Source organism: Gorilla gorilla, chromosome 6, assembly GCF_029281585.2.
Source record: "Gorilla gorilla gorilla isolate KB3781 chromosome 6, NHGRI_mGorGor1-v2.1_pri, whole genome shotgun sequence".
In the NCBI taxonomy this organism is placed as follows: Eukaryota; Metazoa; Chordata; class Mammalia; order Primates; family Hominidae; genus Gorilla; species Gorilla gorilla.
The window spans coordinates 155,038,075-155,065,964 of record NC_073230.2 but is presented as its reverse complement, the minus strand read 5'-3'; positions in this window follow the sequence as shown (position 1 = coordinate 155,065,964).

Genomic DNA, 27,890 nt, shown 5'->3' with positions numbered 1-27,890 from the left:
TTCTGCAAAGCAACCACTATATTTTTAAGGAGTAAAGTGTTCTAATATTTGTCAATGTCGATATATTCAAAAGTAAGTTAGCAGCGATTAACATTTGTACTGATTTCTATGACATTTAGAAGATTTTATATTAATAAATTGTAAGAGGAAGTGGTTATTTAAAAACTAAATTCATTCTCCTGAAAATACATGTTTTTACTGAGAGTTCATTCTATCCAAGATACTTTTTTTTCTTCTTCAGATAGCATATAAGTTATAAAACTTGGACAAACACTTAGTTTTTCAGATATGTTGTCCAGTGTTTTTTCTACTATTCTTTCTACTCCCTATCATGTAAGAATGGAGCTATTTACTTTTTTGAAAAGAACAATTTTCCTTTATAAAAAAGATTCTCTTAAACATTGCTTTCATGTTGCAATTAACATGTGAAAGGATTTAAAACAGAAACATCTCTCTATTGCAAGCAAAGTTTCAGTGTGTCTATAACAAGGAAATGAAATAAAGTACGATAAATGCATTTCAATGGTCAATTTAAATACTATAGTTACATAATGTTTAATAAATTTAACCTACTAATAGGAAAACATCATTTGTGGATTTCTATTTTATTTGAGTTTCAGCTCCTTCAAAAAGTAATATGGAAAACAATAAGTCAATTTCCATGTAGGATAAAGTAACCACATGGGCAAAGTTAAATTGTTATATATTTTATAAATATAACCTATTTGCTCATCAAGTCATCTGAATTTTTTCCTGAACATCTCTTTTTTTAAATAAAACTTCTCCCACTAAAGTAGGTACATTATTGAGATATATTATATGCCATTTTAAAATATGTTGTCTTTCTGTAGGTTTGATGTCACTGCTTTATGCTACCTTTATGCCCATTAGGAAGCAAAGTTGAATTCGATTTTAAAATGTAATGTCTTTACAAGAATCAATGTCTTCAACACTTCATTTTGTAGATCAGTATAATGAGGCTTTAAAGTTTAATAAACAGGCCAATATAACAGAACAAAGTTTGGAATCTGGGCCTTGTGTATCCACATTATGTTATCATCCACTGAGATGCTGGTAGATGTTTAAAGCTAGCTCCCTAGAGTAAAAAGCCTTGAATTGTAACATATGTTGATGTTCATGCTGTAGATACCCTCACCAGGGCTGATTTAAACGTATTACCATGACATCACTGAATAAGGAGTTACAAAGGGATATACAGCAGTTCATCATTTTCATTATTTCCGTCATATTGTTGAAATAGACATAAATAATCTCAAAAGCATAAATAATAAAACATTTAAAATTAGGAATTGGTGACTTTTTAATGTTGGTATATAATTGTTTTTTATAGAATTTATTTAATTGTAAAGGCATATAGCCTTTAAGAAATTCAGAATGGCTGTGTTTAACCACTGACTGCTTCCTATTTAACACCCGGGTCACACAGCTCTCATAAGCCAGTACAAGCTGATCCCAGCGCACCACCGGGTCACCAGAACTACTGATGTGTCATTTTGGGTAGCTTAAAATGTTTCCAATATGAATCTTCTCAATTTTCTTTACATTGGCATGTGATGAAAAAAAAGAGAAAGAGAGAAATAGTTTGATATCTATATCAAATTGGGCACAAGTGATATGAGCTGCAGGACTGAAAATGTTTAAATTTTAGGCCATTGCCTGAAGTTTCTGAAAAAATAGTCACTTTCTTAGCATTTTTTTAACCTATGAGCACACACACACACACACACACACACCATCTTATCTCTCCATTTTATGCTTCTTGGTCCTGGGTTTCCAGGCTTGCAAACTTGTTTAGTCTGTATGAACATTTGCTAGAATTCAGTCCCAGAGTTTTCATGTAAAAACCTTTGCTGATTAAGTATAACACTTATACTGCAGAATCATCACCATGTTACAATGTATAAGAGAACCTAATTATATTTAATGGTGAATCTGTAACCATATTGTCATTAATTATATATTAATGTCATTTCCTCCTATGAGCTACATTATTTTTCCTGATTCTATTTTGCTGTGATTGTTTTTTGCCAAGCAAAATTCATTGTATGGGTTCATGTTTGATTCATGTGGTGAAAAGTTTACACTAGGTAAACTGAGAATAGGGTAGGGGTTTTACACAAGGAGCATAAATGTACCAAAGTGGAAATGAAATTTGGAGTGATATAAAAGGTTCTTAGAAAAGTGGATTATGGCAACAACAGAAGCCATCAATTATTATTGGCCCTCAAATACAAGTATGGGGAAATAAATTTTATTCAGCGGTGTAGGGGAAATGTTAGCATATAGGTGGATACTTCTGGGTAACTCACTCTCTGCCTAGTATGGAACAGCAGAGGGTCACTAATGAAACCGCCTTCATGAGTACATATCAGTGGCATGGGTGTTAGGCTTCTGAGGACAAAGCAGAGAAAACTTAGCCAGTCATCAGATATGGGGTAATGAAATTGACAAGTACCAAGCAGTCCTGAAAACTCTGGTAGCGTATGCAATAACTTTTAAAATTCTTTACAATCCTCCAACTCTGATTTCACTGTATTATTGTTGGGATGATGATTACTATCTGGGGAGGTGATCCTGATGTGCCAGATGGTAAAATGAAACTCCGAGGCCATGACTAGCGTCGTGAAAGAGCAGATTGGCAGCTCTCCTGCAATCTGATAGGTGCTGGGAAGGCCTGAAATATCCTAAAACAGCTGCTCTTTGGTGTATCATCAAGCTTAAATTTACAATACTGGAGATTTATATTTTTGAGTCTTGAACGAGTACCTTGATGAAGAGGCAATATAGCAGGGGAAAAGATTTCAAAAAGGTAAAACTGCATTAGTTATTCCCAACTCATGGAAGAAAGGAACTCTGTTTTCAAATCAAGACATTTAGATGAGAGAGCAACCCCACCTCACATGGATATTGGATAGAAACTAGATAAAAGTTCCAGCAGGGACGATGCATTTTCAGTGACCCCAAGATTAGACAAAGGTCATAAATAAAAGGAAGAATCAGCAGGAGAAACTTTTACAAGGGTTGACCCTCTTTACAGGACAAGCTTTGATTAATCTGATCTAGCCGAATAAATTTTATATTCATCTGTGTAAGGGATTTTTATTTTCACATTTTACAAACTATTCAGATTGTAAAATATATGTCAGAATAGTCTTGACCACAGTATCAGGCAACAGAAACAAACACACACACACTTTCATTTTATAAAATGAAATGTGTGGTTTACATTTATTCTAGAACAGATGAATAAAAAAGACGAAAAGTACAGTGAATGTCCACTAGGTGGCGAGTGTGCTATGTCCCACTCACCTGCTTAAGGTGGAGCTGTTTCATCTTGTTCATCAAGATCTTATCAGATTTTGTTGTGGCCAAACAGATAGATGTCTGAGGTGGATTTTAGAAGCCAGATAATAGTTTCCAATTATTAAAGAGTAACTCGCCTTGTGAATTAGAAGCCTTCCCCAACCACTGAGCAACGTGAAGGGCTATTTATTAGATCACTATGTGTTTTAATACCACTGGTCACCGCTGCCAGGCTTTTCATCTGAACTCTGCTCTGGTTATATTCCCAATATCATGCAATCTGGAGTTAAGAGCTCAATCCTGGGCTACAGATTCTTTCCTGTAATTTTCCTCGTAATAACGACTGTTAATCAACCAAATGGACCTGAGATCCTCTTCCTTTGGCACTTTACAAGTCTTCGTTCTTTCTTCACAGCCCTCTTATGTGAAGTACCACATTTTAGGCACTACACACAGAGGATTAATAATTGCAGGCTTGGAAGATAAGATCAGCTGATAGGGACATGTACCTGCTGAAAGTTACACTACAATGACACTTCTGCCTTAGAAAACTTCTCATTTATGAACCCTTTTTGGGGGCAGGAGTAATTTGCATTAATTTGATGTACCAATTAGACAAAATGTAATAGTGATCTTTACACTTTCTTAGGTGTATTCTCTTTCAATTTGACTTAGTTAACAAGAATTGCTTTCTTCCCAGCTTACAATGAACTCTAATCATTTGTCTTGTATCCTTTATTTTTCTTTACCTCTTTGATTTATCACATAACAATAGAAAAATTACAAAAGTAACATGATCCTTATCTAGTAATGCTGAAATATTTTTTAAGAATGTCAATTATAATGTTAATCTTGAATCAAATTGTTTGTCATTCTCTTTCTAAAGTTCATTTAGACTTAGCACATTGTGATTTCTGATTGACTATCATTTGTGCAAAATATTATAGAGAAGTCAAAATATAAAGAACACAGATCACTTGAAAAATCAGGGTAGAAAAATATCAATAATGTTATGTAAGTCAATTATTAAAGTAACATCTACATCAATTTCATAAACAATAAATAGACATAAAGGAGCCTCTTTACTCTTAAGTTAGTTCCCCTAAAAAGCCAACTCTAGCTTCTGAGCACTCTGAATTATCTGCTTTTCCTCTCTGGGCAATGTCCTTATTTGCTAAAAGCTCCCGATTCTGTCAAATTAGAAAGTAACTCACCTTAATTTATTAATCGCTTATACATTCCTATTTTTCCTTAACAGGATTTACTTAAGAATAAAGAAATGCCTTAGAAGGAATTTTTAATGCTAATGTCTTGGGCAATAATCAGAGTATTCTTCCACATGCCAGGATCATGAATGTTGATATGCCAGCCAGCAAAGACGTGTGCTCCTCTGAAGATTCTCCATAATGGGAGGCTTAGATCAGAGCTGTGGAGAAACAGCCCATTAGAATCCTGGCTCCACCACCAGTAGCAAAAACTAAAGAAAACAAAACAAAACAAAAACATTGTGCAAAACAAAACAACAACAAAATGCTACTTGTGCAAAAATAGTGGTTTTGCACAAGGTGCTAATATTTCTGAACCCCTGCTTCCTACTATGCTAATAGGCAGGTGTGGGAGGGGATAATAATACCTAATACATAGAGTTGATGGAAACTGAAATGAAACAGCACATTGACTTAACACTTTCCTTGATAAAGAGTAAGTTCTGAATCAGTAGTTACATTATCAGTTTTTACTAATGTGATGAAACATGGATCAGATAAAAAGCAGGATATATCACCATTGTAATTTGATTTTATCCTAATTTCCAAGAAAAATAAATTTAAAATATTTTAAAAACAATATTTATTAACTTAATCCCATTGCAGTGCACATAATTTTAGTGACTTTTTAAATTACAAACAGAAAAACTTGTTATCAAGCCATTCAATACTTGAAAACTGTACTTAAGATTATTTACACAAAATAATATTTTTCAGTATTTTCCTCTACTTTAGTCATTTAAAATTTCTCTAACTGGTGGGGCGCGGTGGCTCACGCCTGTAATCCCAGAACTTTGGGAGGCCGAGGTGGGGGATCATGAGGTCAGGAGATCGAGACCATCCTGGCTAACATGGTGAAACCCCATCTCTACTAAAAATACAAAAAATTAGCCAGACATGGTGGCGGGTGCCTGTAGTCCCAGCTACTCGGGAGGCTGAGGCAGGAGAATGGCGTGAACCCAGGAGGTGGAGCTTGCAGTGAGCTGAGATCGCACCGCTGCACTCCAGCCTGGGCGAGAGAGAGAGACTCCGTCGCAAAACAAAAACAAAAACAAAAACAAAACAAAACAAAATTCTCTAACTATATCAAAGCTTAATATGAAGAAAATATAATTTGAATATTAATTGAATATTTTAAAGAATATATAAGATATAGTGGAAAAATATATTTGAAAAACAATGAAAAGAGTTTTTATCGTTGTATAAGATAAATTAACTTTTTAAAGTTTTAAAATAATTTGTAATAAAAAATCCTGAACATGTTATGAAAAATAGAATTTTTTTAATAGTTAATATTGCAGTAAAAACTCTATCATTTTACAAATAAGGATGCATTGGAGAGTAACCCACATAACTAGCAACGTTCTGTAGACAAACATTCTACTTAGTCAACAAAGTCATTACTCAATTAATTATTTAAGTGCAGTAAGTGATTATAAATTCTATATTGCTTGAGATTCATGCAGATTTGCTTCTCAGGATCTAGCAATTGCCTACTTAATATATGGTACTTAAAATGAAACAAATTATTTTCTTCCATTTTAAATACAAGTCTTTTTACAATAACTTTTTATATTTTAATAATATTTGATTTAAAAACACAAGTGGCAAACTATGAAAACATGCTTAAAACATGTAGTTCAAATATCCATAAAAATTTAACTCGGCTTATTGAACTTGTCCCTGAAAAATTTATGATTGTTACAAAGAAATGATATCTGGTACGCATGCTCAGAATTAAATATTTAAAAACTGTCAATTTGCATATCTGGGGGCTTCTGTATCTACTCTATTTTCTGAAATATATTTAAACATATGTTTATCTTTCTATTTCTTCATACAAATATGAATATCATAGGTCCTGTGATCTCCATGATAAATGATGTGCATCCCTGTAATCTAGATGTATGTACATCTGACCATAGCAAAAAATAAAACAAATATAATCCCAATATATATGTAAAAACTTCGCCATTTATAAAAATGTCCCCAAACACCCACATGGATCAGTACAAGGTGAATTTACATAGAATGATTCTTGGACAGGTATGCTTGGCACATAAGCAGAGAGAAGGAGAGACCGGTATGATAGAGACGAGTGCATTGGAGACAGTGGGCCACAAAAGAAAAGCTTCCATCCATGATTTTATTTCCAGTCTTCCTGTGGCTAGCTATATTTCCCTTTCCCTTAGGTGACGAATCCGCAATAGATCCCATTAGCAATTTCTCTATTTTGAGCTTAGCTAACTTAAGTGGTTTTCTGCTTCAGGCAAGTTAGATGGGTTTCTTAATATTGTTTCTAAGCATGTAATATTTCTTAGGGATGTATTGTTGCATTAGATCACATAGTATCCCTAAATTAAACTATTTTGAAAGCATATTTTACTAAGTTCATAATATGTAAAACCCCTTTAAACATTATGCTGTAATATGACTGCAGTATTGAAAATAAAGACATTTTAATAGACATACAAATTTTAATAGACATTAAAATTATATAGATACAATGCCACCTTTTACTCCCATTTAATTATGTACTACATAAAAATACAGTAGAAATCATTGCCAAAAAATTTAATAAAAAATTGAATTTACCTAAAAATATCAATTGTTTCTGATCTTTCTGTAGAATTATCTATCTAGTTATTTTGCATAATAAACATATATTACCTTGTATTAAATCCATATCAGATTTATGAAGGGTCGATGTTTAACTGCTTAAATGAAAGATATTACTGACTATAATCTATATTAAGATTTATATCCAAAATTTTGTTACAGATTAGAGATAAAAATCATAATTATTATTAAATAATATTTTTCCATGGCTCTTGGAGGAGAGATAATTCATTTTCACTTAACAAATATAACCAATAGTTTTGGAATCAAAGTGAAGGGACTATTAAAAACAATAAAAGGAAAACTAAGTACCAAATACAATTTCAATACCCTATTGCTAGGAGCAATTGGTAGACCATGACTACTTAAAATACACAAAAATTGAGTAATAATATAAAATATTTTTTTCAATTCTTATATTTCTCAAGCTACGTTTACAAATTTGGAAAAGTGGCTTTATATTTTAAGACTGTTGGGGTAAAAATTTCAGCATTGATTTACCATGTTACTTACAGAGACAATTTTCCTCGAAATGGCTTTGGGAAAAATATGCTGCTACAAAAGCAAATCTAAAACAAATCAGAAAATACATTAATGTGAAATGGTGGAAATAGTGGCTTCAGCTCTGTGAAATTGCTATTTTTGTAGGTAAAAAATGGCAAGGTCATATGGTTCAATGTAAAAAAATGCATATATATGTATGATCTATTATGTAGACAAGATTTGGAAATAAATTTTAAAAGAATAAAAATAGTTATGTTTGAGGAGTAGAAGTATCCACGGTTTACAGAACTTATTTCAAGTCATATTTTAACCTTATAGATTTTCAGATTTTTTAAAAGTATAATTTTTTGATAATATTATTGATGACTCTTGTGCCACTCAATTATTATTCTAAAAGCCTTTTTCTGCTGCTTAGTAATCTACTGTCAGTAAACAGACTAAAAGTCCACCCATCAGAAGAGATAGTAACTTTGTGTGCTCATATACAACACAATATCATGGCACTTTTATAGAATCTAAATTATTTTATAAAAACCATCAACTTACAGGTAGGTGATTTAGAGATCTGTTATTCATCTAAATTTATTTCAACAGGTTCTATTTTTTTTAAGTCCTGGCAAACAAACTACTTTAGAAGCTTAAAACATTTCAGCAGTTTATTATTACAGAGAAGCTACATCTGGTATAAATGATTATTAGTGGTTGTCAGAAATGCATTATTAATTCACTGGATCGTGCTTTTTAATATTAATTACCCATGGCATGGTTTTTCAGATCCAGTCTCATTAATCACAGGCCCCAGGCCAGTATGCTAATTTGAAGTCTATGTAAGAATTAGTAAATATTTGTTCAGTAATAAAACTATGAACTAGAGTATATCATGACTGAAGACTGTTGCTATAGAAGGTCAAATATTGGATAACTCTAGCCATCTGGAAAAGTCTTTATTTCTCCATAGAGTACGTAACATCCCAATGGTTTGTCCCAAATAATTGAGATTATTCATGTGAGTCACAGAGTAATCTGGGTGTTTTGGTTGTTTACATGTTCTCTTTCCTGCTTATCTGTTTTTAGAATCCAACAATGTTATTTCATTAATTCCCAATGAATGAAGAATTTGAAATATGAAGTATAATGAGCAATGTATGATCCAGGATCTTAGTTAAAGAAGAGTCTCTCTCTTAATTACAGGGAAGTGTGCAGAGAACATTTCTTGCCCTGTACACTTCACTCTCATGTGTTAAAAAAAACTGACACACTCCCTAGGAATTATTGCAGATTATATCTGAGGAACTGATTCTTGGGACATAGGCTTAAAGGACAGTTAGGTCGTTATTCTTCATGAATACCTTTCCAATATAAATTTCAAAAATTGTCTCTTAAGAACAGTTTTTCGTATCTACTGTGTCATATGCATTATCTACCCTTTGCACCCAAACCTCAGAGTTTTGGCCTGTTTGTGTTGCAGTCGTCCAGTTTGACAAACTAAACTGCGCTAGCGAATAGAAGCAGGCAAACGTCCTGTCAGTCCACGATGATTTACATTCAAATTAACCATGCTATAACTCTATGAAGTGATTCTGGTAGGGAAGATTTTAATTGAGGTATCTTTAGACGTGTGAGCCTATTCATGACCATCAAAAGTTGTATATCACAAAATGACCTTGTGGTGCTCTTTTATGTTTGGTTGGTTCTGAGTACAAATTTAATTCCTTCATCTATTAAATCTTCTTATTTTGTTAAACACTCATATCTCCCTTTTTGCTTTTGGTTTCCTTTCTCCATCTCCAAGTCCCACTTCTCCTGTTTTATTTGTGTAAATGGTCTCTGTTCTTTCTCTGTTTGTGTTTTAATGGATGCCTCATAAGGTGGTGCTTTCCTGGATGGCTTGCTAGTCCTCTGATTTCCTAACCCCTGAGCAGTTATTGAAAATTTATATTTAGATAATGGTTTTGACATTGAGCTTTCCCTTTTCAACTTCTAAATCTTAATTATACCAACTAATGATAATTCAATGTGGCCAAGTCTCTTTGTCAAATTTCTTTATTCATACTTGGTCACATTTTTAATTATTTTCACTTTCTGGATTATTCCTTTCTCTCCTATTATATGACGGTACCAATTTTCAGGTTTTGAACCAAATATCTTCTGTTATATTCTGGTTTTTGATGGCTGGAAATGTTATTTAAACTTCATAAACCTCAATTCCTTCATCTGTAAAAATATGGGATATAATCTCAATCCCACAGTTTTCTTGTACCAAGTAAATGAATGAATATACACAATTCATGTTACATGGTGATTCAAGAAAGTTTATTTCCTTCTCCTTCCTTATAGAGGGTATTGGCATGACTGGTATTTGACTAACACATTAATTGAAAGACAAAGTACTGGCTGTTACTGATGGACTTCTTCACCAAAACATACATTTAGTAGAGATTCTAATTTTAGTTTAACTATTAATATCATCCTTAATAATAATTCCAGTTCTTCCTGTTAGAGATGACCCCTTCCATTAATCTAGATATGACCACAGCAAATTTCTTACTAGTCTATCTGTTTTCAGTTTTGCTCCGTTCCACTTATTTATCCAAGTGGTAGCTAGACTATCTATACAAGTACATATAAAAATTTGAATCACACACACACACACACACACACATATGCATTTTTCTACCTTGCATACATCCTTAAAGTCTATGAAGCTACAAATGTACTTATATAATTATAAAATCTTTAGTTAGCATTTTTTAAAGAGTAACAAATTTAAAAAAAAAGACTGGAAAAAAATCCTTAAGAACAATTGATACTCATAATCTCCAGCAATTTCTTAAGAATCAGTAAGCAAAAGATGAACAACGCAATCACTAAAGGGATGGAGAACATGAACACGCAGTTCATAGTGAAAGATACATCACAGCCAAAGAAGCCCTCTCCTAAAGATGCTTCTATCCACAACTGAATAAAATTTAAAATAAAAAGGAGGAGATTTTACATTTTGCCTATGAATTTAGCAAAGATTAAATGTTGTATAATACCTAGTATGTGGAGGGCATGGAAAATGCCAGCATAACCCATAAAGTCAACATTCTTTAGCTTGCTTTCTAAGTCCCTCTGACCTGGATCCTTTGTGTCCCTCCAGCATTGATCCGCTATCCTCTCCCATTCTCCAGCCTCAATGACCTTTCTGTAACTCCTCTCATAAAGTATATTATCATCAGTCTTCACACAGAATTTTTCTCCTCACAGAAACATCTTGCCTTTTTTCAATTCATTTAGTTAACAGATTTATTCTTTACTGTTCATTAATTTTAAATAGTTCACCTGGAAGAGTCTACGTCTTCCACAGTCTCTGCTAGATGACCCTGCTGTATCTTCACATAGCAATCCTTGTCTCACTTCTCACTTTTCATGCTGTTTGTCATTGCCTGTTTGGTCTTAGTCAGCCTGCTAGACCACAGGATTTCTTGCTCACTTTCTTATCCCTACCATCTATAAAACTCACTGAAGTTTAGTGGATCTTCAATAAATAGGTAATGAATTTGTTAACTGTTTATATTTGAATATTTTTACAAATACTACCTGATGATTCACAGATCAATAGACTTGTCACAAAGATCCCAATGTGATTGCATGAGTATTAGCTCATTCAGCACACTGTCTAATCCCTAGGCATTTTCTTTTCTATATTATTAATAGTCTATCCTAAAATAATAATATGGACTATTATAATCACCATATTTTATTGGTAAAATTAAGATATAAAAAGATTAATCCACATGACTACAAAGATGTGTAGTCATCAAGCACTGGTTCTCTAAGTATCATTTAGAAACTGGAAGAATGATTTTCCAAGCCTATGAATTGGGTTCTATGAGTCTTAAGGATAGGATGACTCTGTATTAAATAGGATTTTAATGGCTACAGGTAACAGAGGGAGAGAGGGAGGGAGGTAGGGAGAGAGAGCCAGTTGAGATATACTGGGTCTGTTATAAATGAAGAAGTTAGATTCAGGTGATCTTATACAGTAATGTAGAACTATTCAAGTGACAAAATTAACAGAATACAAATTTCTTAACATTAAAAAAAAACCAGTGCACTTTAACCATTATAATTTTCCCACAAAATAATATAATTCCTTGGGACTTGGTGATTTTTCTAACATGAACGTGTTAAACTAGAAGCTTAGTGACATGAAAGTGTTAAACCAGAAGCTTAGTGACATCTGTTGGAGTTGTTATGGAAGGATTCTTACCATAGATGAGGGGGTCAAACTATAGTTCCTCAAATCTCTCAAATTCTGAGATTAATGAGTCCAGGGATATGTGAAGACACTGTAATCAGTTTGCTGTAATCACAAGTGTTATACAAGCAGAATTCCATTTCAGGCTCATAAAAGTTTTACATTCCATATAATGAAGATCTAGTTGATAAGATCACGCTGTGCCAAAAATGGACAAGTGACCTGAGGGGTATCTATTACACACCAAAGCTTCCTACATTCCTACAAAAACACAAATTGGAATAGGTGACTCCATATTATTGTTTATAACAGAAGGTGTTCATTACTATGAATCCATTTTACTGTCCACCTTAATCTTATTTTAAAACTTAACAGCAACTATACATATTTTCAAAACTTTTCCAGTTAGAAGTTAAAATTCTATAAAATAATCAGCAATAATAAACATCGAAAGTACTGGTGAAGCTAAAATTATTGCAAGATATAAGCAAAATAGTTCATTCTGTTTATTATTGTTATCATGCAATAATATGGGTGGATTTTTTCAACAAATTTGGAGACTCCATTTTAAGGAAGTCTTCTGTGAAATACAGGCTACATGACATATGCCAAATTCACTTTTGGGGACCCTGGAGTTAAAGTAGAGATACTGAAAATTGTCCCTTTACTTATTTATCAGGAGAAACATTCCAAGTGGTGTAGTAAAGCACTGTACAAAATAGCAATTGTTTTAAATATTAGCCCCCAGTAATAAACCATTGAGGCAGATGCTGTGAATTGCAAATGGTTTTTGCCACTGAGGTGTTTCTCAGATGAAAGCATTTATACATCATGCACAGCTGAAGAGTGTTAGGGAGGGCAGGAATAGCTCTATAGGGATTTTAAAATCTAAAATTGGTTAATGATTTTAAACAAAGATTAGGAGACTATTTAGCACAAAGTAAACTGAGTTCATTTTTCTATAAACTAGTTAACATCAAGAATCACATTGCTATGGCTAGAATTTGGTAATCTCCCTGACATTTATGTGCTTATTTCTTTACTATGTTGGCTATTTGGAAGTACATCTGTTTTACACTTCTGGAATAATTCCGTTCTTATAGAAGGGTTAGTTCCTTAGTCATAAAAATAAACTGACCCTGAAGTTTCGAAAAGTTTTGCCTGCAGAGTGTTAAACTCATGTATTGGGAGAATCTGACTTATAGGAAGATATTATTTTAAAAACTTATTTTCATTACCAGAGTCACATATTGCGAGCAAGTATGTTATTTCTGGAAGTCACTGGAAAGCTTTGCATATGCACAGTAAACATCTAATTTTAATATAATAACTAAATTTCCCATCAAATAAGTTATTTGTACTTAAAAGGCTCACATTTACAGAGAGTATATAAGGGAAATGTCAGCCTAATGAGTTGCTTTTAAACATTTTTATTGAACATTTTTTGGATGCTTCACCCGTGTATACTTAGCTGATCATGGAAAGCAGGACTCCTAGGATATTTGTCCTGCCATCTCCCCTCTTGTCAGTATTCTCTCTCCTCTTCACTTTTCCTTTTGATTTCTGTAATAGCACAAACATTTAAATCCTCAAAGCAGATTCGTAGTAATCACAGCTATTACCCAGCACCAATCTTTACTAATAATATCGCAAACAAATACAGATGAAACAGCCTTTCCTAGAAGAGGCTGAAACTGTCAGACAACACGCCAAAATGTCCACTTTCTTTTTTCTTAGAACACCTTTTGTTTTCAGAATAACAGAATTTTTTGGAACAGATACATAAGAATATAGCTCACAAAAGATTCCACTTTAATTTGGGGGAAACATCTTTTTATACTCTGTTAATTGTACAGCTCACTAGCTCCCATTCTCCAGGCAGCCCTGCAGCATAAATTGACAATGGCAGGTTCATTTACAATATTGCAATCTGGGCTGTCTGGATACTGGATATATCCTGATATAACTATTTATTACATAAGGACTCCTTTTTTTTTTTTTTTTTTTTTTGAGGCAGTGTCTCACTCTGTTGCCCAGGCTGGAGTGCAGTGGCGAGATCTCCGCTCACTGCTGCAACCTCCGCCTCCTGGATTCAAGTGATTCTCCTGTGTCAGCCTCCTGAGTAGCTGGGATTACAGGCATGTGCCACCACGCCCAGGTAATTTTTTTATTTTTAGTAGAGATAGGGTTTCGCCATGTTGGCCAGGCTGGTCTCAAACTCCAGACCTCAAGTGATCCACCCACCATGGCTTCCCAAAGTTCTGGGATGACAGGCATGAGCCACCACGTCTGGCCCTGGGACTCCTCTTTTCTATGTAAGTACAGTATCAGGTTAGTAAGAGATGCTGGGCCAAGGTTAATAGCATGTTTACAGATGAGAACTGGTTGAGGTTGCTCATTTCCTAAGCTTCCCCAGTAGGAAAGGAATGAGGCACAGGCCCTTTCCTTTCCAAGTTTCCACACAGTAAATTACCTTCTGTTGATCTATTTATTTTCCTATGAATCTCTATAAACACAGCAGCTGTATATCCTTTTTTGGAAGTGTTGTTCTTACAGGAGTTGATAAGGATTTTATTAAGTTTTTTGAAATATTATAGAACTGCATAATCTTTAAAAAGAGATAGAATGTCCACGACAATGAGTTCTGGTTGAACCTAAGTCTGACTTTAAAATTCATCGTCTACTCGCTTTATCGCAGCAAGCAAATTATTTAAGTTTTCTGACAAGTGGCTACCTCATCTGATAAAAAAAAAGAATAGTAATCATGAGACATAAGTTATACTAAACTGCTTGCAAAGCACAGCATGTAGCAGGTGCTCAATGAACACTTATTTTCTTTGCCTTTTTGTGAAGTTAATAAGATCTCAGATGTTTCCTCTTTGATTAATGATGTTACACAATTGTCTTGTTATTATATTCACTGTTTAATATTTCTTTCTTATCTCCTTTCCTACTGTTATCTTTTTTCTCCATTACCCTAAATGTGAACACTTTTCCAAGTTACACTCTCGATTCATTTATTGTCTCATTCTACATTCCTTTTTAATACTTTTTAGAGTATGGCAATTTATTTATTTTGAAACTACACACGTAAATTGAATTATCACTTTTATTTAGATAAAATGGAAACCACAACAAGCAAAAAAGAAATGTTTAAATTAAAAGAAATTCTGTTCATCAGTCATCTCTGACCATACTTTCAAGTTCCATTCTGAGTATGGGAGACTTATATTTTCAATTTTATTCAGTACTTTATCAATAGAAAAGTTTATACATTATAAAAAACAAGTCTAAATGCTTCTCATGGAATTTCACTGCTACATTCATTTTTTTGTCCAAAAATATTTGGGTACCTACTATAAGTCCGGTGTTACATGAGGTGCTAAGCAGAAGAAGCATGCTTTCTACTCTCAAAGAGTATATTGACTAAAGAGGCAGAAAGACATTGGTCAAAAGGTTACCCAAAATACAAACTGTAACTATAATAGATCATCCTATAATAGATCATTGCCTTTGCAATGACAGAATGTTAGAATTCATACAGCAAGTTATAGAGACCTAGTCACTTGTCACATTGAGGGAGTGAACTTAGAGTTGAGATCTGAATGGTGAGAACCATTTAATTATGCTATGCAGTTTAATGAGAAGAGAATGACCAGGACAACACTCCCAACTTCCTTTTTTTTTTTTTGCATTTTACTATCCGCCTTGACCACTGCCAGCCAAACCCTCATCCTCCCTTATCTGGAAAGAAGAATTAGCCAGTTGTTGAAAAGGAGGAACAAGATGAAAAAATTAAGAGGGTCCCAAGGATTACAGAAGGCATGAATTTATTAATACCACCATTTACTGTCCAGGTAATTTTTATATCCTCGCCATTAGAGTCAAAACTTTCATGATTTTGCTCTACTCACCTCTGGTTTTGCATCTCTAACATCTTCAGCTTACTTCCAAACTTTCTCTATGCTCCCTCCACCTTCCCCATGTTTATCTAGAATGGGTTAAAATTCATCCACATCAACTCTTGCTAGTTTGCCACCACTTTGCTCTTGGTACAATATATCTTTTGGGAATAGAGGTCCAAGATCATCGAGCATATTTTTTTCTTCTTAAAGGAAATATTCCATTCTACCCTTTGCATATATATAGCAAGCATACAATTTAAAAACGACTGTTCAACATCTTTCTTTCTTCTTCTTTTTTGAGATCTTCTTGTGAAATAAGGACCTCATTCATTATGCTTGGCTGAGGAGTTTCTCATAAGCTAATTCACATATATAGTACTTATAAAACAATTATGATTTATCCTTTATCTTCTAAGAGAAGATAAAGACATCTTTGATTCTTTAAAGAACATCTATAGATCATACAGGCAGCATGTAAAAGTTAACCCTTGAAGAATCTGCTGCTCTGCACATTTGGTAGTGTTCACGGAAGTCACACACAACTAAGTTAAGTGACTCTTAACTTAATTCTATTGACAATGAGCTTCCAAATAACGATATTTTTGGCTGGCACACTGAAGAAAGACTTAAAAACTTTTGAAGTCATTAGCAAGCCAACAGCTCAATCATTATTATAGTATAAGTATGCCTCAGTGTCTGTAAATCTGTCCCTAGATACTTCACTTTGCTTGGGTGCACCATGAGGTCGTTGAAGGAGAACTGCTCACTGCAAAATCGCTCACATTTAGTTCTGAGACAAAGCCTGTATATTCCAAGAAGCAAACCTTATACTTTTTAGGAAGAATCCTAGGAATTAAGTGAAATTAACTGCCTTTTCCTCTTGTAAGGACAATATACATAATGTTATTTTTAAACTTAACAAGCGCCCAATTTACTTAACCTTCTTCCTTTTACATCCAGCAATTTTCTCTTCTTGCTATTCCTTGTGACATAATCTGTTCCAATAGGTTCAATCGTATCTTTTGTCCTCCAGATATGGAACCATGTGTGTCTTCAGCTATTGCGAAGACAACGTTTTCATGTTGATCAAAACAAGGCAACAAGCCCACAAGGATTTTCTCACAGCTTGACAACCACTCATCCAATTTCACCCTTTCATCAGGGTTCAGTTTAAGTCACAATACATCCTGATGCCTTATTATTTCCTCTACATCCCAATAATTTTTTCTTTCTACACCATTTACATTCCATTTGGTCTGTGCTAGTTTATATTATCACTGCTATCTTCCTTCAAATAAGGGAATATTAGTTGTGCTGGAACATTTCTCTACTTCTCACAGAGTCAGGCTTCTGATAAATGTCAAATTAAGATATTTAAGCGCATTATTGCTTTGTATTCACTTTTCCCCTATTGCATTAGTGTGTAAAGGACGTTGACATTTCCTTCTCTTGATTAATCCTTCATAGTTACAATTACAAGAGTATTTTATGAAAAGCTGGAGTAGAAATATGCATATGATGTTATTTAGGAGAACAAAAACACTAAATGCCCTTAATGTACACAAAGAGTAAGAAAGGATGTTTTGTGGGCTCCATCTTTTAACAATTTTTTTTTCCAACATAATCTCTTTTTCTCTTATTTACATATACTTTGCAAACTTCGATTTGGTCTGTAAAAAATAACACCTAGCCATTTAACATTTTTTCTGATCATTTTATCATAGTGATAGAACCCTACATAATTAATAACCAAACACAAACATCCCTTACTATCCACAATAACAAAATGAATTTTTTTCTTTCATATAAGAAATAGAGACAGAAGCCTTTCATGTATACTGGCTTCAAATACTGTGTTGAAGATGATAGCAAATACAATGGGTCAAGAAACTGCTACAAACTTTGGAAAAAAGTAGATGAAGTTTTTTCCACTATTGTTTTTATTCTTTTGATAGACTTGTTTATCTAGGAAAATGAGAATAAGTTGATTAATGAATTAACAGGATAAAATATAAATATAAAAATTATAATGCTCCTCAGTTTAAAAATAAAAATTAACAAAATGAAGTAGAAAGAAAATTCCATTTCTAATATTCACAAAATTATAACATAGTTTATCAGGATAAAAGAACACTATTACTTAATCTATAAAGGTTTATGAAAGCAAACAAATAAATGCCCATATGATATTTTTGAAAGTAAAATCCAAAACATGAAAATTTCAACTCTCCCAAATTTAATGTGTTAATTTAACATAATTCCAAGTAGGAAAGGCCATAATTCCAAGTAGGAAAAGCAAAATTCCTCTGGAATTTGATACATTTATATTAAATATTGTATGGAAAATAAATGCCTAAGAATAGACAAGGAAAATTTCTTCAAATTTCTTCAAACTAGAAATAGAGGTTGTCTAAGAAGATATTAGAACATGTTATAAAGTACTGCAATCAAATCAATATTATCACGTTTGATTTGTTATTATTTGGACATGTAATTTATGATTATTTTAATGTAAGATATTGACAAATGCCTTTTTGGTGATATCTTTATGAGATTCTGGTGTCAGGATTATGCTGGCAAGCCCTACAATAATTTGATAGTTTTCCTCCTTACTCACTTTTTGAAACTGTATGTTCAAAGTTGTTATTATTTATTATTTATATGTTGATTAGGCTTCACCAGTAAAGTCATCTTGAACTGGAGTGTTTGGTTTGAAAAAGTTTTTGATAATTAATTCAATATTTTTTCATGCAATACGGTTCTCCAGATGTTTTCTGTCACTGTAGGAGGCAGAACTCTAAGATGACTCTGAGATTCTCGCTCCCAAGTGTACAGTCCCTACTTCTTTAAGTGTGAGAAGGATATGTGAGTATAATTGGATATCACTCCTGTTACTAAGTTATTTTATATGGCAGGAGTGAAATAATTTTACAGATACAATTAAGGCTTTTAATTATTTGACTTTATGATAGTCAAAAGGGAGATTTTCCTAGTGAAATGGGAGAGTTTCCTGATTCCCCTTGCAAGATGTTTGACAGCAGTGTGACTGGCCTGTTTAGTTGCCCCTAAGCTGAAACCACTAGGGGGAGCATGCAGACAGGCAGGTGCAGAGGCCATGGAGAGTGCTTTGGGCTGTCTGTCTTGCAGTAGTGTCTAGGGGTGTGTGCCCACAGACCCAGCGTTACAAAGCTCTTTCAGCTTTGCAGTCCACAGGCAGCTTGAATGTTAATCAGCTCAACGGACCCTCTGTCTTATCGCAGGGGCAGAGGGCCAGTGTGACAGCCTTCAGTATCCTGACCTCTTGCCCAGTGTCCCAGAATCGGATCTCATGCAGGCTCAGAGGATGAGTGCAAGGTTTTATTGAGTGCTGGCTCTCAGTGAGATGGATGGGGATCCAGAAGGTGGGGGAGTGGGGGAGATAATCTTCTCCTGGAGTTCAGCTGTTCTTGGCCAAACTCCTCTCAACGTTCAGACGCCTCTTCCCTCCTTCTCTGCCATACCCTCCCCGCCCCTCCTGGCTGCTGTCTATCACTGGGTTCCTCTGCTCCACGTGACATTCAGCCACTTGTGTGTGTGCCTGCTAAGGTCTCGGGTTTATATGGGCACAGGAATGGGGGGAGTGGCGGGCCAGGGAGGTCTTGGAAAATGCAACATTCAGGCATAAAAAACAGGAGTGCCTGTTCTTACTTAGGTCCTTGGTCACAGGCCCTAGGGTGCAGCCCTCGCCAGGGACCCCAACCTTCTCTACCCAGCACTTCCCTGCCCCCTTCCTGTATTACTGGGCTGGGGGTGGGGTGCTGACGTAGTTAGATAAACCCTTTAAAAGTGGGACTAGACGACAGAGAAGAAGAAAGCTGAGAGCTTCAACGCATCAGCAGAGCATGGGCACCTACCTGACCTAGGTAATCTGTACCTTGACTCCTGATCCATGGAAATTGTGAAATAAAAGTATGTTGTTTTAAGCCAACAAATTTGTGGTAATTTGTTACACATCAATAGAAAACAAATAAAATAAGTGTAAGCAAATTGTCTTTTAAAATTTGTGTCCATTTAATCTAAGATGTTAAAATTTTAGTCATAAAATATTCATATTATTATCCTATGACTCTCACGTATGTCATGATATTCTGATGCCTATTGCTGATATTCATAACTGGTCTTTTCCCCTTTTTTCTCTCCTTAATTTTTTTTTTTTTTTCATAATCAGTTTTGCTAGGATTTTGTCAACTTTGTCTTTTCAAATGACCAAATTTGGCTTTGGAAGTTTTTTTAAATATTTTGTTCATTTTTTGTTTTATTAATTTCTGTTTTTACCTTTTGTTGTAGGCTGACTGTATGTGTTCCTCCAAAATGTGTATGTTGAAGTTCTAATGTCTTATGTGATGGTGTTTGGAGGTGAGGCCTTTGGCAGGTAATTAGGATTAGATGAGGCCATGAAGGTGGGGCTCTGTGATAGCATTTGTGTCCCTAGAGGAAGAGATACCAGGGAGCTTGCCTTCTCCCTCTCTCTCATTTTCGCTCTCTGTGTTCTCATCCAACAAGGAAGGCAGTGTCAGCACACAACAAAATGGTGGCTACCTACAAGCCACTAAACAGCCTTCACCAGGAACCAAATTGGCTGGCACCTTGATGGGGGACTTCCAGGTTCCAGAGCTGTGAGAAATAAATTTCTGTTGTTTAAGCCATGCAGTCTACTGTATTTTGTTATGGCAGTCCAAGCTGACTAATACACCTTTATTATTTTCTTCCTTCGGCTAATTTTGAGTTCAATATTCTCTTCTTTTTCAACCTCCAAGAGGTTGAAACTTGTATCATTCATTTTGAATCCCTCTTCATTGACTTCAAATAATAATTTTAAAATCTATGCATGATGAATAGAATAATATCCAGAAATAGACTCACATATATTTGATTTACTGATTTTTGTCAAATGTGTCACAACTATTCAATAGGAAATTTCCTATTCAATAGGAAATTTGCAATTAATGGAAGAGGAACAAATAAATAAATGAATGAAGAAAATGAACTAACTTCTACCTCATGATTCACATAAAAACACAGAAAATAAAATAAGAGATTCTTGAACATAAAATAAAATCTATATGATCCTGAAGGAGGCAAAGCTTTCTTATGTAAGACCATGAAAACACTAATTATACAAAGAAAGAGGAAAAAAATGTGAATTTTACCACAATTTAAAACTTCTGCTCACTGGAATTCACCACTAGATAAAATAAATAGGAAAGCCTCAGGCTGGGAGACTATAGTACATTACATGTAATTGACAAAAGATTTGTTTACAAAATACATAAAGCATTCCTAAAAATCATTAATAAAAAGCCAGAAACCTGTCTTTCAAAAGTGGTCACAAGTGTGGAGAGTCATCTCATATAAAAGAATATTAAAATATCTATAAAAATGTTAAAAATGTATATTTTTAATTAGAGAGATGCAAATTAAAACCATGAGACCATTTCATAACCAATGAGATGAACAAAATTAAAGGCAAATAAGACCACATGTTGACAAGGAAGTAGAGTAATTGGAACTTTTATATAATGCTGGTGGGAGTTAAAATGGATCAACTACATAAAAAACAATTTCCAGGCCGGGCGCAGTGGCTCACGCCTGTAATCCCGGCACTTTGGGAGGCCCAGGCGGGCGGATCACGATGTCAGGAAATCGACACCATCCTGGCTAACACAGTGAAACCCCGTCTCTACTAAAAATACAAAAATTTAGCCGGGCATGGTGGCGGGCGCCTGTAGTCCCAGCTACTCGGGAGGCTGAGGCAGGAGAATGGCGTGAACACGGGAGGCGGAGCTTGCAGTGAGCTGAGATCGTGCCACTGTGCTCCAGCCTGGGCGACAGAGCGAGACTCCGTCTCAAAAAAAAAAAAAAAAAAGAAAAGCAATTTCCAGTTTTCTTATAAAGTTAAATATATACATTTATAATACAATTATACCACTAGGTATTTATCCCAAAGAAATAAAATTACAAATACATAAAAATACTTTTGTAAGATATATTTATAACAAATTTATTTACGACAGTTCTAAACTGACAACGACTCAAATATCTATCAGTTGGACAATATATAAACAAACTGTAGTATACTCAAACAACTGAATTCTACCCGGGAGTAAAAATACCTGTTGATTTATATAACAACATGACTGAATCTCAAAACACATTAAGCAAGCAAATCTAATATCAAAAATTACATACTCTACTATGCCTTTTGTGTGTAGTTTTAGTAAAAGCAAAACTAATATGGAAAAAAATCAGAACAGTGTTTGTGGATGTGTTCATGCATGTGCCTGTGTGTGTTTGTGTGTGTTTGCCTAGAAATGGGAACAAGGAAAGTTCTGAAGTGATAGAAACATCCTATGGTATACGTGGAGTCAACAGGGGCTTGATGCAAACAGAGATTTGAAATGTGTGCGTGTCGTGGTATGTAATTTTTTTTTTTTGTATTTGCAGGTGGATATTTCTTGCTTGCCTTTAGGCTTGGTCTTGCCAAAGAAAAGGGATACTAAGGAGAAGGAAATGGAAGTAAATAATTTCCACGAATTCCACAAATGGAGGAATCACAGTACGTTGCAATTATCTGAAAACTTTCACGAAAAAAGAAACTCTCGAAAAGGCACATCAAAGAAGGGTAAGAGCATCGAAGAGAAGAGTACACACTGATAATAATGCAAGCAAGGTGTGTTCATAGAACACTGCGAAGCATTTTGATGAAAAACTCTATGGTAACACCAAGGTTAGAGACAGTATTTAGACTTCAAAATGTGAAACTAAGGAATTTTAATTTATCCTCTGCGTATTTACCAAAGGAATGTTTTCCTCTCCTGCTATTGTCTTATTTCTTACTGGAAGCATCATATTATTAAAGGTTAATTACAGGTGAATGAATAGTTTTAAAGAGAAATATCAGATCTTATGCAATTCAATGTTCAGGTAATTCATTCATAGACATTAGGAGCAGTCTCTATCTTTTTCTCTCTGCATATTGCTTTGATTTTTTTATTTTGTATTAGTAAATGACAGACTGAGGGTATGAAAGCCTAAAAGATTTGAAACACCTTTCCTCATCCATTATATAAACTACAATGCTACCAACTGACTTACACACTTATACTTCATAAAATTTGTTCTTCATTGTAGCATTTCATAATATGACTTGTTACCCCATGTTGTGAGATACTTAGATGAATGATGTATTTCAAAATATTGGAGGAAAAACATGAAATTTATAAACCATTCAAGTGTTACCTGTTCTGAGTTCCAATTTTATTCATTCCTATTCATATTTGATTTCTTCTTTTGTCAACAAAAGAGCACAGCTTACTGATAAAAATATACTTTTAAAAGCTTATTTTAAAAGTTGTAAAGATAGCTTTGGTAAGAAATAGTACTAAATTAATTTAAAGCATTACATTTTATTAAAATTTTAAGCAGATGGAAAGTAAGGAAAACTGACTTTAGAGATTCTAAGTCTAAATTGTTTTAAAATGTTTGCACAAATAAATATGCAGGAGAAACAGCATTTATACAAATTTTTATACCTGTAGTGGGTTCGATAAACACTTAATAAACCCCTGTATAATTCTCCACATGTATATTGTTGGGTATTTTAGAATATAAATTTTTTAATAATCCAGGTTTATTTTTCCATTTTAATAATATTGTTTAAAACTATCATTAATGTTTCCTGGTAGAAAGGATTTAGTGGGCTTTGGTATTTCTGCAATTTAAATATTTTTAAAAGTTAGTACTTTAATGACAAATTGTTTTACAATAAGAATAGCTAAATTTTATTGTGTGCTTATCATGCACTGTTCAAAAGAAAGGACTGTAAAATATGATAGCTATTAAGATTATGATATGCCAACCACTGTGATACACTTTCCAGAAATATTAGCTCAGGTAATTCTTTAATTCTCTTAGACGGGTATTAAAAGCCCCATTTTACAGATGTGAAGAAGAAAGATTAAGTAACTTGACAAATTGTCTGCACTCAGGAATAATCGGAAACCAAATCTGCACTCAAATCTTTCGACTCTTTGGGTCCATCCTCTGTCCCCCACGCAGCTCTGGCTCCAAAGGCGTTTCTTTGTCTGTGTGTGGTTTTTGTTATTACTACAAATGCTTTTAAACCAGTGATTGTAATTCATTGTTACCTTCTTGCTATAGTGTACTCTCTGCCTCTTCACTTCATTGACTAATTCTATGTTGTTCATACCCTTAATCTTTTGTTATTTGCCAGGTCATATATAACCTTTCTCTGTATTATAAGGTATATGGGGGATTATTCTATAAAGGGCGTGGGTATTTTAGTGGATTCTACACTATTTTGTTTAACTTTGGGTCTCTTATTTACTCTTTATATGAGCAAATACAACTCAAAACATAGTATCTTCGACAACTTTAATAAAGTAGTGGGAAAAGATGACTCTTCCTATAGTACAAAAACAATACTTCCTCTGAACGCTGTTGGGAATTGCTTGTTCACATCTGATTAATTACCTCTTTACCTGAGTTTCACGATGAGAGAAATAATTGATGGAGGCTGCCTCTGTCTCCATCCTTATCCTCATACTGGCCTCCCTCAAACTTATTCTGCATTGTGGGGGCAGCTTTGCAACTAGTTTTGGTAAAGTTATCTGTGAATATATATATTTTTTCATTTCTCTCTTAGTTGCTTAGTTGTTTTTGTTTGGTTTTCAATGAGGAAACTTGTAGAGGTTCCACAGCTTTGTATCATGGTCTTGTACTGACCAGAAATTTGTCCTTTGAATATTGTTGTCAATTTCCTTTCTTTTGGAAGGGTTGTGTGGGCTTTAAATTAACAAAGGAAAATCAACTTTGGCTTTACAGAAATTTCAAATAATTAATAAGAGACAATTATTCACTTTTTAATTGTCATATAATTTATCTAAAATGACTAGTCACCAATTTATTAATTGAAAAATGAAATAGCCGTAGTGACATAATTATAAAAGCATATTTGCCTATAGTGAAAATGAAAATAGATATGGTTGAGAGTATCAAGATCTTAAACTAATGCTATTGTCAGGTCCAGGAATCTATTCAGAAAGAAGGCATTAGGAATGGAGAGGGTAATTTATGCACCAAATTATTTCTCATAATATTATTTATAAAAACAAACAGAAACAAAGTGGAAGCCGAAAATAAAGAAATGGTTAAGTAAATAGTATAATAACAGATGTCTTTCTCCTTTCGGCTAAAGCTGAGATTCATATAAGTTTGTGGAAGTTCCTGGGGAAAATTAAATAATATTTATAATTATACTTTTACTATATTTATAATAAGTTTTGAGATGTATAGCGAAGTTCCTAATAGACTGGGTAGAGGAAAGATTGGTAAAAAAGAAGCCCAGAGCAAAAATGATTTGTTGTAAAGTGAAGAAAAAAATTATAGTAAGGCAAAGATCTTGCTATTACAAATCACAGAGCAGAACAAGGCCTGAGAGTCAAATGGGAGTAGTGGTTCCAAATATAGAACAGTGGCTCTTGAACTTGACTGAGACAGACACCCTGGCGGCAAGAAGCTCTCTTGAGGAAATGCTGCTGGATCATTTCTGAGCCAGCTAGATGAATGGAAATCGCTCACCATGGGTAACCTGAATATATACATTTTTTAAACAAATTTGATTAAATAGTTACATACATACCTATTATGCTTAGCTTAAATCTGGTTATATACATATTTTAAAATATTATATATTACTGTAAAAAGATTGTTTTCTACTGTCACATGTAAGAGTTAATTTTATTCAGACTCTTCTCTTTAAATTTTGACATCAGTATTTTTATCATCATTGCAGCCAATTTTCAAGTCACCTATCATGGTTTTCAATAGCACATTATCTCCAATTTTCATCCAAATTGTTTTAAGAACTGAACTTCTTAAATCTGTGTATGATACTGTTTCTGCAAATTCTATCCTAATTTTATCCTATTTTCCTGAGCTACAGGCAATCATTTGCATTATATCATATTTTAATTTTTTCAAGAATCTTGTCAATATATATTCCTGATTTATACAAAGTGATTAATTGTAAAACCTTCATGTTTATAGCAATATACAGTGCTTATAAGTAAAAGTATCAAAAACCAGAAAAAGATACCAAATGTTTTCGATACCAAAAAACCAAAATATCAAATGTTACATTTCTTTACCACCTTTTAACCTATGTTATGACTGACAGCAAAGGAGTTAACATAACCCTGAGAAAAAAACATATATATATCAGTTTTATATATGATATATAAGATATAAATATAAAATATACATCATATATTATATATATAAAAATACTGATGTCAAAATTTAAAGAGAAGAGTCTGAATAAAATTAACTCTTACATGTGACAGTAGAAAACATATATGATATATATGATATATATAACTGATATGTATATCAGTTACATATATATTTCTCTCTCTATATATATATTTGTCTATATATTTCTATCAGTTCAAAAGTGCACTCAAAAGTGAATGCAGTTTTTCTGATTCCATTTTCTTTCTTTTTGTTCGTTTTTCCTTGTTTCTTTTTTGTTTGTTTGTTTTTGAGACCGAGTCTTACTCTGTCACCCAGGCTGGAGTGGAGTGCAGTGGCACAATCTCAGCTCACTGCAACCTCTGCCTCCTGGGTTCAAGCGATCCTCCTGCTTCAGCCTCCCGAGCAGCTGGGGCCACAGGTGTGCCACCATGCCCGGCTAATTTTTGTATTTTTAGTAGAGATGGGATTTCACCATGTCAGTCAGGCTGGTCTCGAACTCCTGACCTCCGGTGATCTGCCTGCCTCGGCCTCCCAAAGTGCTGGGATTAAAGGCATGAGCCATCATGCCCAGCCTGGTTCCATTTTCTGATGGTGATTGAAAATAATTAATCTGCTAAACACCAAATTCCAAAGTGCATTTTGTGCTATGCTAGTGAAGACACTAAATTGAGCCAAGCAGCTGTGACAGGGGCTACCACTTGGTTGAGCTTGTGGTGGTTCACCACCATCTATTATATTTCCACCTCAGTTTTTCAGAGCCAGACTAGAGAAACAAAGGCAGATAAAATTGGGATCACAACTTCTGCATTTTTATGACTTTCAGGATGGCACTCATATCTGCCATCTTACCAAAAATTCAGTGTCGATTCTGATTCTGAGAAGGATACAATATCAGGGTTTTCCACTTGACCTGTATACTATTATAGATCTTATTCCACAGTTCAGGAAATCAATGTCAGGATTCTGCCAGATTCATGCATAACTTGCTTTCTCTAGGTCCTCAATCCGACCAGGGGACCATGATCACATAGGTCTGGATGCAGTGTTAACTTCTTGTACCAACTGTTTAAATTTGTGTTGCTCCAGAAATAAATCTTGAGATGAAGATTTATTTCTTCATTTCTTCAAGTGTTCATTTGAGACGTGAAGGAGCCATTATTAGGAGACTGCAAAGTCTCCTATATAGAAAGTTTCCGATATAGAAAAAGAAGATAATTTGGCCAATAAAGGAGGGCTGTCCCCTATGGACAGCTGGAGATTTAACTCCACTAGGGAACTTTGGAAGGTGAAGGAGGTGAGGATGTATACACTAACTTTTTTTTTTTTTTTTTTTTTAAACAGAGTCTCACTCTGTCACCAAGGCTGGAGTGCAGTGGCGCGATCTCGGCTCACTGCAACCTCCACCTCCCGGGTTCAAGCAATTCTCTGCCTCAGCCTTCTGAGTAGGTGGGATTACAAGCACCCACCACCAAGCCTGGGTAATTTTTGTATTTAGAGTAGAGACGGGGCTTCACCATCTTGGCCAGGCTGGTCTTGAACTCCTGACACTGTGATCCACCTACCTCAGCCTCCCAAAGTGCTGGGATTACAGGTGTGAGCCACTGCGCCCGGCCTACACCAACTCTTAATTAAGACTCATTGGTTCAGTGCTCTATGTGGGTGAAGGGGTGGTGGCATTAATTTTCCAGCATCCATTCCTTTTCACAAACAGAAATA